Here is a 15,349-nt window from a genome sequence, read left to right on the forward strand (position 1 = left end):
ATGCATCCAAACAGCTCTTCCCCAGTAACCAGTATTAGTTTGGTGGTGGTAGCGGCCAATCCAAGGACAACGGGTGGAATATTTTATACCTTGGGGAAGTTTTGACCTAAGCTGGTAAAGATAAACTTAGGAGGTTTTTCATGCAGGTCCCCACATCTGTACCCTAGAGTTCAGAGTGGGGGAGGAACCTTGACAGTCTCGAGTTGCAGTGGGGGAGGTCTAGGTTGGCTATCAGGAAACACTATTTCAGTAGGAGGGTGGTGAAGTACTGGAATGGGTTACCTAGGGAGGTGGTGGAATCTCCTTCCTTAGAGGTTTTTAAGGCCCGGCTTGACAAAGCCCTGGCTGGGATGATTTAGTTGGGTTTGGTCTTGCTTTGAGCAGGGGGTTGGACTAGATGACCTCCTGAGGCCCCTTCCAACCCTGATATTCTATGATTCTATGAAATATAGGAATAACCTTCTAATGATGATGGAGGAATGATAGCCTAGGTAAAGGGGATCTAAGATTGGCTCACAGGTCAAACGGTCCTTGACCAGCCTTCTGTTTTATAAGACAGTGTAGCCTTCAGGGACTACAGGTCTTGGCATGCATTGTTCTCTCCGAACTGGAGGGAAGAACTGTGTACTGGGATCTCTGACATTCATATTAAATATGATTTGAAATTTTAGTTATTGCCTGCTAGATGCAGTGCTGACCTGGATTTAAAAATCCTGGGTACATTGTCTGACCCAAGACCAAATATGTGAACTAGCCTCCTGCCTTAGTTTCCTTGTAGACACAACAGAACAGCTGCAAAAGAATGATCTTATCTATTCCTTCAGTTGTTGTGCGCGCACACACTTTACTTTGGGGATATTGGTGAGAAAGTCTGGTCGTTAAAGCATTGGCCTGAAATTTGAGTTCCATTGCCAGCAGTGCCACAGACTTCCTGTGTGATCTTGAGCTACTCACCTACTCTCTCTCTCTGCCTATAATAATACTTTCCTACCTCACAGGGGTGTCAGATGTTTAAATGCATTAATCTTCGAGAGGTTCTCAGATAGTATGGTGAATGGGGTGTCACAGAACTATTCAGTGTATATGACTAATTATTTACTGTTTTTCAGTAGAAGTGCAGTGTCTGGTACAGCTGTTTTATTTTATAAGCAAATTAAGATAGGAGCCTGGTTTCCATTTTAAGTCTCTGGTCTAGTCAGTTATCTTATCCAGGATTTTTAAATACAGGTTAGATCACAGTAATAAGTAATCCTTAAAGGAGGGGTTGGAGTGGTCAAATAATGCAATGTAATTTTTTTTAAAATCATCATTTATTTGGCTACAAAACAAATATTTCCTTTTGGCCAACCAAATTTGAGATTGATTCTTCTTAGATTAGTTGCCTTAAAAATAAACAAACAGGCTAGGAATCTTTTACTGTCATACTAATGAACTTTCAGCAATATCCTTATTTTAGGGAGATGGACTCAGAGAAAAATAAAGAATTTCACTTGTTTAAACCAAATGTAAATCTTCTTGAAAGTTTAATTTGGCTAATTAGATTTTAGTTGGTAATGGTATCCTATTTCATGGGACTGATAAATACACTGAGTAGTTATGTTTCTTGAATCTTTTAAAATTCATACTAGGAAAATGATTTATCAGGCAACGTAAGTCTCTGTATTTCTCTGCTATGTGTAATAAGGTAGAATCCATTTGTCCTGAGTAGTGTTGGTCAGCAGCCAAGGAATCCGCTAAGTTATCATTATTCAAGTTACTTGTGATAACAACTGTTTAAACTACTTAGTTGAATTATGGTCTCAGGTGTTTTAAAACTAGTATAAAGAATGGCTTGGATGAAACATAATTGCAATCTGATCGGATGGCGAAGGTTCAAACTCATATCATTTATCTTCTAGCAAGTTCACACATTAGAACTCTCTAGCTTCTTCGCCTCCCATATCGATCTGTTATAACCAAACATATTTGTTAAACAGAAATTCTATTGACAATGCAAAATCTTAAATACCTCTTAGCAAGTCTCTCTTCATAAATTTGTGGTTGTATGAAATATACATGAACTGTATTAATGTGTATGAAGTGGGTTTACAGCCACCTTCTGTCCCTGGCCTCCTTTTCCTATTTCCTTTCTTCTTTCCCCTGAAGTTTGGAGACTGCATGTAATTGTACAGTGCTCTTAGTACTTCTGATGTGGTGATGGTCTATGTAGTCTCTCTTGTGGGCCAGTTTGGTGGTGAGGAGACCTCTGTGAGTCAGCTGTATACCTCATGTGGTTATCATGCTCTGCTAACACAAAACCAGTAGGTTATTTTCTTCATGTGCTGGTGTAGTTTGTCAATGAACCCTAGAGATAGTCTGGTCTCAGTCTGAGAATGTTCTAGGCTATGGAATGAAACATTCCCTCATCCCCCTTCTGCCTTATAAGTTGCTGTGATGGAATATTCCTTTGTATTCACACCCTACATACTATTGTAATAATCTCTGTACAAAGTGTGCCATGCAAGGCATCATTTGAAAACTCATAATTTGCTGGTCAGTATTGTCCTAGTAAAAATATGTGTGGCAACACTGTACAATTATAAGATTCCCCTATGATGTCATTAGTACATGTTCCAAACCCTTTAGCCCTGCCCAGGCAGATCTGTCCTAAACAAGGGAAGGAATGTGTGCTTGCCTTAATTTTCATTTAAGCAGTAAACAGGGTCATCAAGCAGGGAAGAAAAGCAAAGGAAGTTCAAACGGGTAGAAAAACCCATCAGGAACATCCTTCCACACAGACTGTTTGTCTCTTGGGTCTCAGCTGGAAAAGCTTTTCAAGAGGGGGAGTGAAACTATAAAAAGAAGAGACAAACTCCCGAAGAGAACCCTCTCTCTCTCCTTCCCCCTTGCATTCACTGGACTTGAAGAGACAAAAGAAGCAGGAGTTGGGCTCTCGGGGAGAGGTCCTGACCCTAAAGAGTTTGGTTGATAAGACTGCTGAAAGTGTGTGGTGAGAAATCTTTGCTTTGAATCTAATATAGTTTGTTAGGCACCAGTAAGCGTTTCATCTTTATTTTTCTTGTAACCATTTCTGACTTTTATGCCTCATTGCTCGTACTCACCTAAAATCTCTCTTTGTGGTTAAACTTGTTTTAATGTTTTATCTAATCCCTTGTGTTCAACTGTCTGGGTAACTCCATTTGGGGTAAACAAGTTGTGTGCATATTATTCCCTTAAATAACAGACTTAACATATTTGTACTGTCCAGGAGAGGGCTAGGCAATACAGGACATACATTTTTTGGGTGGGGGAAATCTGGAACTGGGAGTGTGTTGGGGTCATCCTGTGGTAAATTTTAAGGCTAGTAAGAGCCAAGATGTGGCTGGCTGGCCAGCTTCAGCTCCCACAGACAAAGTTGGGAGTGACTTACATGCTGGAGGCTGTTTGTGAGCAATCCAGGTTGTAGACTACAGCAGCAAAGCACTGTGAAAGACACCCCAGGTTACAGGGCAGAGGTGATGCAGCTTCTCATTAGTCTGGAGTGTACACAGGTATATCACAGTAGGTAGTAATTGGGCTTCAAAATACAGCTACCAGCTGTACCCTGTTTAGCAGTTCACTGGCAGAGCAAATTCAAAGAACAAGCATCAGAAGCTGTGATGTCACCAAACAGCAGAGCAGTGCGAGCAATTTCACTTTTAAAATCCTTCTACCCACCCATTAGCTCCGCTAACGAAAAGCAGAAGGGGAAGGAGGTTCTGGAGGATTAAGGATGAAAAAAGGAGAAGGAAGAAAGGATCAGGTGCTCTAAAGGGAAACTCATTGCAGTGTGTTGCACTTGATACTGTTACAGACTGTGTAATTCCAGTTGAAAATCTCTGGATGACTCAGAGCGTTGCAACTATTAGATCAGGTAACGGTTTTCACATCCTGCAAAAATTTGAGATTTCAAAAAAGTTTTTCATCTCCCAGATTGGGACAAAAAATTAAAATCTTGAAATTTCTTACAAACAATAAAAAAATTTCACATCAGAAGAGAAATATTTCATTTCAATTTCAACCTACATTTAAAAAAAACCTATTTTTAGTATAGATTAACTAAACTTTTGAAACTAAAAGCTGATGCAATAGAAAAACAAAACGTTTTTGAAAATGTCTAAATGGGATGTTTTGAAATTTTTTTCCGAAAATGGTTTGAATTCAGAGATTAATCAAAAGCAACGCTTTCCCACAAAGTGTTTGGTTTTGATGAATCAGCATTTTCCAATGGAAAAACATTTAGTCGTTAGCTCGAGGAACTATAACTATAAAATCTGTAATTGTGTCAAATAAGCACATCACATTAGAAGTATTTTCTTTGGTGAAGTAATATTTAGAATACCTAGTGCTTGTAAATTGTTTGCTTTTTCAGTTAACCACACAATAACACAATAAAGAGTTTATTAATTAGCAAATGTGTGCCTTAGCATACTCAAAATGGGTGATGAATATGTGCCCGGTTGTGTTATTGATTACTTGCGTTCAGGTGAATCATGAATTATAAATCACTTTTGGTTAATTGTGTCATTCATTTAAAAGAGTAAGATTATAACTATTTCCAGGTATATTTGGGGTTATTTTAATGTTTTTTAATCTTTTGATTTAAAGTCACATATTGTCTACATTAAGCTTAAACCCTGCCCTCACTACTGGTGCCAAGTTGTTTCTATTACGCAAGCGTTGTAGCACGTATACTTACTTTGTCCTGAAATTACCAGAATCCAGTGCAACCCTGGATTGCCATTCTTTATTCTCTTCTTGGATAACATACTGCTAGGAGCCTTGTCAGCATCTAAGATGGAAATAGTAATCTCCGTGGCCCTGTCTGAAGGGGGCAAGGTTCAACACTAGGCTTTAGAATGTCATCCCACTCTGTCTAAAAAATGTTTGTCACCAAGGATACAGCTTTACACGCACTTTGTTTGCATAGTATTCTGTTTATTACATAATGTATGTTTGACCAGTTTTAAAAAGTACAATGCTAGAACCTTGTAAAATATAATAAATGTACATTGCATAGAAAAATCCAAAGAACATTCTGGAGTCCACACCTTCTCCAGTAACTAATACTTTATGTTTACAGCAAACACACACTTGGAATTCTGCCTTATAGCAGTGCATGTCCTTCATACAGCTGACCTTCCAGTAACATTTTTCTCCCTCATAACTGATCCAGCTTCTTTATTTAATAAATATATAGATACACATTTTACATATTAATTTTATATCTGGACTAGCAATTAAGAAAATGTAAACATGGAAAATGTAAACGTGATCATGTAAAAATGTAGGTTTTTATTTAGAATATTGCTGAAAAATATGAACATATTTTAGTTGTATTATTGACACTGATCCTTTCCTCCTTATGCACGTGTAACTCCCACTGACGTGCATTGGGCTTTGCCTGTGAAACGACTACAGGACAGCAGTTGCACAAATGAGGAGCACAATAACTCCTCCACCCCTCTGTCCCCCTCCCTTTTTATCAGAAATTGCACTTACAGTGCCGGCTTCTGTCTTATAATATTGCCAAAAAATAAACTAAGTACAGTAGATCAACTGTTTTGTGAGCTAATTGGGGATTGAGGAGGAGTTTGTAAAATTGAACATCTCAAAATTACAGTAGATACAGTGCAAAAGTTGCAGTATGGTGCCCTGCATCATATTCTTCTAGTTCTTCAAACCACTGCAAAACTATTTCCAGTGCATTGAAGGAATCGAAATGTGAAAGGATGTCGGCTTGTTCTTCATCAACATCACTTTCATTATACAGTTTTTCCACCACCGTAGGAAAAATGGTTCATGTATAACTGGCTGTTCATAAGACTCATGTTCATAAAATTAAGGTCCGACTGCAGCGGTTCCCAAACTGGTTCCGCCGCTTGTGCAGGGAAAACCCCTGGCAGACTGCACCGGTTTGTTTACCTGCCGCGTCTGCAGGTTCGGCTGATCACAGTTCCCAGTGGCCGCGGTTCGCTGCTCCAGGCCAATGGGAGCTGCTGGAAGTGGCGTGGGCCGAGGGACTGGAAACTTAATGCAAAATTCTTCCAGGCAGGGCTGTCCCTAGCTATTTTGGTGCCCTACGCAGCCCCCCAGGCATCCACGGGAGAAGCTGGCTCCCAGCTGCACCGCCGGCGAGTGCTGGGGGGCGATTCCCCTTTCCCCCCCAAACCTGGGAGCCAGGGAGCAGAGCAGGCTAGGGCCGGGTCACTCCACTTCCCACAGGAAGGGGCCAGCCCCCATCCCCCATGGAGGCCTGGGGCCAGGCCCCAAAACTTCCCCACGCGGAGGCGTGGGGCCCCAGGCTGCTCTGCTCCTCTGGCTCCCAGGCTTGGGGGCAGGGAGGAACCGCCCCCCAGCAGCGTGACTGGGAGCCAGGGGAGCAGAGCAGGCTGGGGCCGGGTCGCTCCACTTGCCACGCCATGAGTGCAGGGTCGGGCCTGGCTGCAATCTTCAGGGGAGTGGGGGCGGGGCTGGGGCGGAGCAGGGGTTGGAGCAGCATGCAGCTGCGCCAGGGCACCAGAAAATGTGGTGCCCCAAATTTCCTGGTGCCCTACGCAGCTGCGTGCTTTGTGTATGGGTAACGACAGGCCTGCTTCCAGGCCTCCTCCTGCTTTTGCTGTCAGTTAAAAGGCCATGTGCCATACTGTGTTCAGAGGAATGCAAGAACTATTGGAACTAAGGTGAGGCTAGCGCTGCTGCCACTGCAGGCCTCTCCAAAGGGGGGCAAGGCCATGGCCCAAAAGCCTTCCTCCACCTCTGTCAGCAGTGCTGGCTGGGCACAGAGGGAGTGGATACTGAAACTCCTCATGTGCTCCCTAAAAACCATGACACTGAACCAGCACAAGGCTAGTCTTTGAGGGCACAGTAAGTAGCACCTTCTGTTTCTAGACCCCCCTGTCAAGGTTCCTCCCCCACTCTGAACTCTAGGGTACAGATGTGGGGACCTGCATGAAAAACTGATATTTTTGGCCCGGTATTTAGTTGGAACTACCAACTGTCTCTGAGGATGCCAGTCTTCCTGGTGTCCACCAGAAAGAGTTTCCTTGTATAAAAGTCCTCTTTCTACAACAAACCTGGATCGATTAGAAGAGCTGAGAGGCGGTGGGTTGCTCCATGCCGCCGTCCAAGCTCTCTGGAGGCTTTCATCTGCTTCCTGTTCAGTCTGGAACTGTTCCCTTGATGCTGGAGACATCAGTCCCACATTGGATTGGGGACCTAGGCTTGGTCCCTCTGGAAGCGATATAAGGGATGGAGCTGTTTCTGTTGACTGTGAACCGCTCTTCGCTGGTGCACTATGTTGGGATTCAGGCTCCGGCTGAGCCTCTTGTGTAGAGTTATCGGCTGTTGCCAGTTCAGGTTCGGTGGGGCCCTCTGGTGTTGAGGTTGCAAGTACTGGATTCAGTGCTGACACGGGGTCTGGTGTTGGTTGTTCGGCTGGTTCCGGTTCTGGGACTGGTTCCGTCTGGGTCTCTGGGACTGGATCCACTACTGCTGTTGCAGACATTGGCCTGGGGTCTGGGTCCATCACCTCTGACCAGGTCCTGATAGAAGTTTCCGGAACAGAGCTAGGCCTCACGGCTTGTTTAGCCTGGCTGCGGGTGACCGTTCCCACCCTCTTGGCCTGCTTCACATGATTGGCCAAGTCTTCCCCCAACAGCATGGGGATGGGATAATCATCATAGACTGCAAAAGTCCACATTCCTGACCAGCCCTTATACTGGACAGGCAACTTGGCTGTAGGCAAATTGAAAGAGTTGGACTTGAAGGGTTGAATCGTCACTTGGATCTCTGGGTTGATTAAATTGGGGTCCACTAAGGAAGCATGGATAGCTGACACTTGTGCTCCGGTGTCCCTCCACGCGGTGACCTTCTTCCCGCCCACACTCACAGTTTCCCTCCGCTCCAAGGGTATCTGGGAGGTATCTGGGCCTGTGGACCTCTGGTGTGATTCCGGTGCAATGAACTGTAATCTGTTGGGGTTCTTGGGGCAGTTGGCCTTTACATGCCCCAGCTCGTTACATTTAAAACATTGTCCAGCTGACGGGTCACCGGGGCGAGGAGGGTTGCTGGAGAACGGGGTGGTGGGACGATAAGGGGTCTGGAGGGTTCTTTGGGAGGTAGGTGGGGCTTTGGGCGGCCCCCGGTAATAGGGTGTGGTCTGGGGTGGTCCCTTCTGGTCTCCGCTCCAACTGCGACCAGTTTTCTTCTTCTCTGCCACCTCCACCCATCTGGCTCCAATCTCTCCTGCCTCGATTACAGTTTTGGGTTTCCCATCTAGGATGTATCTTTCTATTTCCTCAGGAACACCCTCTAAGAATTGTTCCATTTGCATTAGGAAGGGCAAATTTACTGGAGATTCAACACTTGCTCCTGATATCCAGGCATCCCAATGTTTCACAATGTGGTAGGCATGTCGGGTAAATGACATGTCTGGTTTCCACCTTAGGGCTCTGAACCTCCGACGAGACTGCTCGGGTGTTATCCCCATTCTGACTCTCGCCTTGGATTTAAACAGTTCATACTTGTTCATGTGTTCTTTAGGCATTTCAGCTGCCACCTCAGCTAAGGGTCCACTGAGCTGCGGCCTCAGCTCTACCATGTATTGGTCAGTAGAGATGTTGTACCCAAGGCAGGCCCTTTCGAAGTTTTCTAAGAAGGCCTCAGTATCATCACCTGCCTTGTAGGTGGGGAACTTTCTGGGATGGGAAGTGGTACCTGGAGAAGGATTGCTAGGGTTTGTTGGTATATTCTGCCGGGCCTTTATCCTCTCCACCTCCTCCACATGCTTCCTCTCTTTTTCCTTCTCCTCCTCCACATGCTTCCTTGCCTCCATTTCCCTCCTGTGGGCAGCCTCCTGTACCTCCTTCTCCAGCCGCATGAGTTCTATCTGTCTTTCATGTTCCCTTTGTTTTTCCTCAGCCTGAAATTTGGCTAATTCCAGCTGTAGTCGAGCTGAGGATTTGGTCATTCTAACCTCTCTGTTTTTAACTAACTTTACACCCGAGGTTTAGAAATAAACAAACAAAACGTGGCTGTAAAATTTTGCTGTGCTGGAATAGAATACCTATTCTCTGATAGTGACTGTCAGCCTACAGAAAAAGACAATTCCCTTGTCTCTGCTCTGGGCCCAAATTAAAGCAAAAAACCTCCAACTACTTGGAAACCTGCTTACCCAGCCCAAAGAAAAAGCAAATGGGTAGAACACACACCCCCTATTTACTTTTAGGAAGAAAAGAAAAAAAAACCTCTGGGTTGGAAGACTGTGAATTTCCCTGCAGGAGTTAAGTACCCTGCCTCCAGGCAAAGAAAACCTGCAATTCACAAGATAATCCCCTTTTGTCTCTGCTTGGCCACAAGCAGAGAAAAAACAATCTGCTTTCAGTTTCAACTGCTTTCTGGACTTCCTTTCCACAGGAAAAAAAAAATTCCTTTTTAAAATCTGTATTTCTAGTTCAAAAAATCTCAACTGGATCTCAAAATGATTTCAGGTTAATCCCACCACTATGCCACCATGTCAAGGTTCCTCCCCCACCCTGAACTCTAGGGTACAGATGTGGGGACCTGCATGAAAAACCTCCTAAGCTTATCTTTACCAGCTTAGGTCAAAACTTCCCCAAGGTACAAAATATTCCACCCGTTGTCCTTGGACTGGCCGCTACCACCACCAAACTAATACTGGTAACTGGGGAAGAGCTGTTTGGACGCGTCCTTCCCCCCAAAATACTTCCCAAAACCTTGCACCCCACTTGCTGGACAAGGTTTGGTAAAAAGCCTCACCAATTTGCCTAGGTGACTACAGACCCAGACCCTTGGATCTTAAGAACAATGAACAATCCTCCCAACACTTGCACCCCCCTTTTCCTGGGAAATGTTGGATAAAAAGCCTCACCAATTTGCATAGGTGACCACAGACCCAAACCCTTGGATCTGAGAACAATGAAAAAGCATTCAGTTTTTTACAAGAAAACTTTTAATAAAAAATAGAAGTAAATAGAAATAAAGAAATCCCCCCTGTAAAATCAGGATGGTAGATATCTTACAGGGTAATTAGATTCAAAAACATAGAGAACCCCTCTAGGCAAAACCTTAAGTTACAAAAAAGATACACAGACAGAAATAGTTATTCTATTCAGCACAATTCTTTTCTCAGCCATTTAAAGAAATCATAATCTAACACATACCTAGCTAGATTACTTACTAAAAGTTCTAATACTCCATTCCTGTTCTGTCCCTGGCAAGAGCAGCATACAGACAGACACAGACCCTTTGTTTCTCTCCCTCCTCCCAGCTTTTGAAAGTATCTTGTCTCCTCATTGGTCATTTTGGTCAGGTGCCAGCGAGGTTACCTTTAGCTTCTTAACCCTTTACAGGTGAGAAGAGCTTTCCCCTGGCCGGGAGGGATTTCAAAGGGGTTTACCCTTCCCTTTATATTTATGACACCCCCCTAAAAGGAACTCTGACAAGTACAGTAACCAGATTCTTCACATCAGGAGTAGTGACCATACCACACCTGGAGACAAGATCCCTGAAGAGCTTGGTTGTGTTAATTTTTTTATTTATTGTAGGTATCATTATGGAAGTATGCTAGTCTCTCCAAAGGTAAGGCTGAAAGAAACCTCCTATTATAAGCCATGGGGGAGATTTTCAAAACCAATCTCATTGCTTTTTATGTCTCCCCATCCCGCCTTATTCCTTTATAGCTTAAGGTCACTTCTGTGTAGCTTCCTACACATTGCTTCTGCTCTCACTGCTGAGGTGGTAATATGTGCAGGGTCACCATCACCACAAGCCACCTCCTTTACTGGGACACTGGCTCCAGGAGAATATTTTAAATGTGGAAGAAGGTGTGTGGGAAAACTTAGGGTTCTTGTGATTCTCAAACCAAAGTGAAACTCTGTAGTGACAAACCTGGATAGTCCCAGGGGCTTTTGGAGCCAGTCGGCATTGCTGCATAATTAGCCAGAGGACAAATTGTTCAGTGAAACAAGGATGTGAGCACACATCCTTCACAGAACTACTAGCATAAGGCGTCCAGGCTTTCTGACGGCACGGTAGAGTATTATCTCTAGGTCACTGGCCCAGTTTAACCTGTTCATTTAGAAAACAGTAAGAGGAAGGAATGTGGCACTTACATTTTGTAACAATATGGTGAAAACTCATTGCAAATGTGCACGCTTGAGATAGCCTTTCACAGAGTAGCTTCAAAAGTCACAGTTTAAATTGGTGATCTAATAATTCTTCTCCAGAACAGCCCTCCAGTCATTCTTCAGACTCCTCTTTCAAATGCAGCAAGCCTTGTTCATGAGGAATTATTCAGCAGAATCGTGGGTATGACTAAACAAAATCCCTGCTTGCCTCTTAGTGTAGTGCAGTAATAAGACTTCCTTCTGAATCTAATTATATCCACCAAGCTTGCACACAGGCACAGATTACTACAGGAGGAAGGCAGTCTTTGTTTAGAAGGCTGCAGGGGTTTTATTCTCTTAGGCTAGAGTGTGGCACATCTTTGCCAGAGGACAAAATTCAGTTTTGCATCACCATAATATGGTCACATCATAATCCACGGAAGTAAGTTGTCAACTCAAGTATTTTGACAGTCTGTGGATTTTTAAATAGATTGTTCAAAAATTAAGCACCAAGCTTAAATATAACACTACACCCCTCCAGAACTAGCTCTTTGGAATAGCCCATTGACAAGGTAGTCCCAAAGCCTACGGCATTGATTAGCACAGATATTACTGGAGGCCATGTTAGATCTTTAATCAAAGGCATATGTTTTCACCTAGGCACCTGTAGACTGGGAGACATGATATCTTGGTTCTGATAGAGGGTATGTACCTGTATGTGTGAAACCTGTGCCTGCAGAGAGGCTCTTCTGCCAGTTCATAAGAGGTTAAGAAGCAGGGATGCTGGATTAATTGTAGAACCTTTTAGTGCAGTGACAGGTGGTTGTTATAAATTATGTGTGTGACTGTTCTCAGGGATGCATTTAGTTGTCTTACTGTATACTATTAACGTGTCTATGAAAGAAAAGTGATGCAGGGCTTTTGTTTGTGACCAGGGCTCTTTGGTTCAAATATTGTTATGTTTGATAATACAATTGGCCAAATGAAATCAACAGGTGAAGGAAAAATGTAGGATTCAGAAACTGAGGGAAGCTGTTTTCTCACAGCTTGCCAATATGCTTCCCATCTGTCACTCTTATCTGACCTTAGTTTGTTATGTGCCACTGATACAACACTTGCTGTTCGGTAAGGGAGTGTGTTGGATTGGTTTGCAGTTGATAATTTGTGAAGAACTCTGCTGTTAGCTTTCCAGGATGCTAATATTCTAACCAGTTCTCATGACAAATTGTGTAGGAGAGTATGTTTGTAAAATTTAAAGTGTTAAATCCTGGAAATGATTCACTCTCCAGGTTTTCTCAATACAGTGTCAAAAGGGAAGAGGTTTCTTTGCTGTTAATTATTCACCGACGTGTATCACAGGGAACTAGCATGTTGCTGCTGATTGTAGTGCCGCCAAACTAGTTTCAACCAGAAATGAAGTTTTTTAAAAAAGGGGTTTTTTTAAAGGACAAAACTAAAAAAGAGGATTGGTGCCTTTAAAAATATCACTATATGCTGGGGAGGATGGAATTGAAAAAGCATGTGGATATCCTTTTTAATATGTATTTTAAATGCAATTTTTGGGGGGCAGAGGTCTTATGTTTGACAGTATTGTCTCTTCTAACCACCTTCACCATCATCTCCTCCTCCTTTCCTAGAATATGTGCTGGGGTGGGGTGGCAAACAGTGATTCCAGATAGGAGTTTGTTTTTGTATCTGCTGACTGGTGACTAGAGAAAGCAGACAGCCCATTAGCAGAATCCTTAATCTAGTAGGGTTAGTGGCGCTTCCATCTGTTGCAAGCTGAGATTAGTTTGTCTCATTTGGAAATTGTTTCTTACATATCCATGTGACTTAGTCAACTCCTATGAGTTACTATTATTTATATAACAATATGCAGAATAAGGGCCCGATCCAAAGCACATTGAATCTTTCCACTGACTCCAGTTGGCAGGCCATAAAAGATTATCTGTGTCCTTATAGTCTAATTAATCCACAGCTTTCTGTTTGGGTGAAGTTGTGGTGTTTTTACTGCCCCAGCATTCAGAACTGCAATTCCTGTACATTTAAATCCCATGTCTTTATTTTGGTAGTCTAATAAATGGTGTCCATCCCTTACTGGGGTAAGCTCATAATTGTCTGTGTTGGCTTATAGACTGCCTGAGTGGGAAGCTGGCTAATGCCATGGTCTGCACCATACTTACAGTATATCTGAAGTCTGGAATTACTACCTGTGTATTAAGATAGTCCATTTAAATACATATGTGTATATATATATCAGGATACAGTGCAAACAGCTGAGAATAAATTGAGAGGAGGTCAACCGTATTAAATTTTCCAGGAAGAAAAATAGTGGTTTAGTTGCATTCTATTATCTTTTATTTTGCATACTGCTTATATAAATGGACACTTCTGTTTGTAACCCCTAGACGTTACCTGTAGATCTTAAGGAATCTACATCCCTAGTGACTTTTATTGTATAAGACTACTTGCAAATGCTTTTCTTGGTGATTCATAACGTTTGTTAGTAAGATGGAGTGCTTAGAATAAAAAACAGTTAAACTATTCACTCACGTGGGGAATGCTGTTAAACACTGTTGCTCTTTTTAAAAGCCACTCCTACTGAACATGTTAATTATCAAACCGTACTAGTCAGAGCTGATTTCCTTATTCCGTCAGTCACTTTGGCCAACCTAGCACTGGGAAATGACTTGGAGAAATTTGAAGTGAGAGATAAATCAGAAATTACCTGATGTCATTTTCACAAATATTTCAACTTCAGTTTATTAGATTTATTTTGCCAGATTGAAAGAATCGTAAGACTAATAGTGACGGATGAACCGGGACAGCTACAACACAGATGCCAGAGAGAGTGTATTGTATTTGGGAGACTACACGGTGTCATTTAAAATAAATTTGTCTTCATTCTTATCTGGAAGGTTCAGACGTGTTTTGCACTGAAACATCACTGAACCCAGTTTTCAAAGTGCTTGATTAAATTCCCTAATTAGGAATTCTGATATTTGGGAGCCTGTCTTTAATCACTTGGTTTCTGAAAATTGGGCCTGTAAAAGGCTGGAAGCAATGGTCAGATTAAGCAAATACTGGCCAGAAAATAATACCAGCACCTCTCTCATTACATTAATTTCTTCAGAATTTATGTTGTTTTTCTTTTGTTTTGTTTTTAAGTTTCCAACCACTATGATGTTGTGGATGTTTTAATTCAAAAAGACCTGATGAATCTGGCTGATGAATCTTGCCCATATGCTCAGGGTTTAGCTGATCGCCATATTTGGGGTCGGGAAGGAATTTTCCTCCAGGGCAGATTGGAAGGCCCTGGAGGTTTTTCGCCTTCCTCTGTAGCATGGGGCACGGGTCACTTGCTGGAGGATTCTCTGCTCCTTGAGGTCTTCAAACTACAATTTGAGGACTTCAATAGCACAGATATAGGTGTGAGGTCTTTTTTAGGAGTGGTGGGTGAAATTCTGTGGCCTGCATTGTGCAGGAGGTCAGACTAGATGATCATAATGGTCCCTTCTGACCTAAATATCTATGAATCTATGAATCTATGAAAAAAGGGTTGTTGCTATCTTAAGATTCATGAATGCTGTCAGTGCAACCAATTCAAGGGAACCGGTTAGAGTCCAGTTGTCTCAAGCTTGTATGCAATATGGTTGCAATTAGTAATGTGGATGGGATCTTAACTATATTCTCTAGACAGGCTAATGGAGACTGCTGACTCAGTTGTCTTTGTATTGTAGTTGTCTGTCTGCAGAATTAGTAAGATTCCAAACATGAGACCTGTAAACTAATCCTATTAATGTTCATGAAATGGTTAGTCTGTATCCTAATGTTAGTCAAATAGGGACATTATTTCACTATTGAACATTTCAGAAAAGATATCTTGTTATTCTGGGACTATAAGAAGTTTGGAATTGTGGGTGAAACTTTACTGAACATTACCATTTTCCCTCTTAATTTAAATCCTTGCATCCAATACTGGTTTCTTTAGTGAGATGGTGGTTTTGCAATGTGTATATGTAATGAAACACAGCTGCATACATAGACAGACATTATGTCATTGGTAGGAATCGAACCCAAGACCCTCCAGGTCTTACACCACAGGTCTCCTGCTTTCAGAAATGATTCAAACAGATGCATAAGTAGAAAATAAATTATACTGTGCAGTCCTCAAAAGCTGATTGGTTGGGTAGGCGTGCATA

The 15,349-nt window shown here is 42.5% G+C and overlaps 1 protein-coding gene across 8 annotated transcripts in view; it reads left to right on the plus strand.

Annotated features, from left to right (window-relative positions):
* Positions 1-15,349, plus strand: part of SHROOM2 (shroom family member 2) — a 190,470-nt gene that overhangs the window by 94,514 nt on the left and 80,607 nt on the right. The window contains exon 1 of one of the 8 annotated variants that reach the window (XM_073354609.2): positions 11,793-11,851. The exons of the other annotated variants lie outside the window; for them this stretch is intronic. The gene's annotated coding sequence lies outside the window, so the exon portion shown is untranslated. Of the gene's footprint in view, positions 1-11,792; positions 11,852-15,349 lie in introns of those variants that run through there. 8 annotated transcript variants of the gene reach the window in all.

The sequence above is a fragment of the Lepidochelys kempii genome, chromosome 1 (assembly GCF_965140285.1).
Source record: "Lepidochelys kempii isolate rLepKem1 chromosome 1, rLepKem1.hap1, whole genome shotgun sequence".
Classification (NCBI taxonomy): Eukaryota; Metazoa; Chordata; order Testudines; family Cheloniidae; genus Lepidochelys; species Lepidochelys kempii.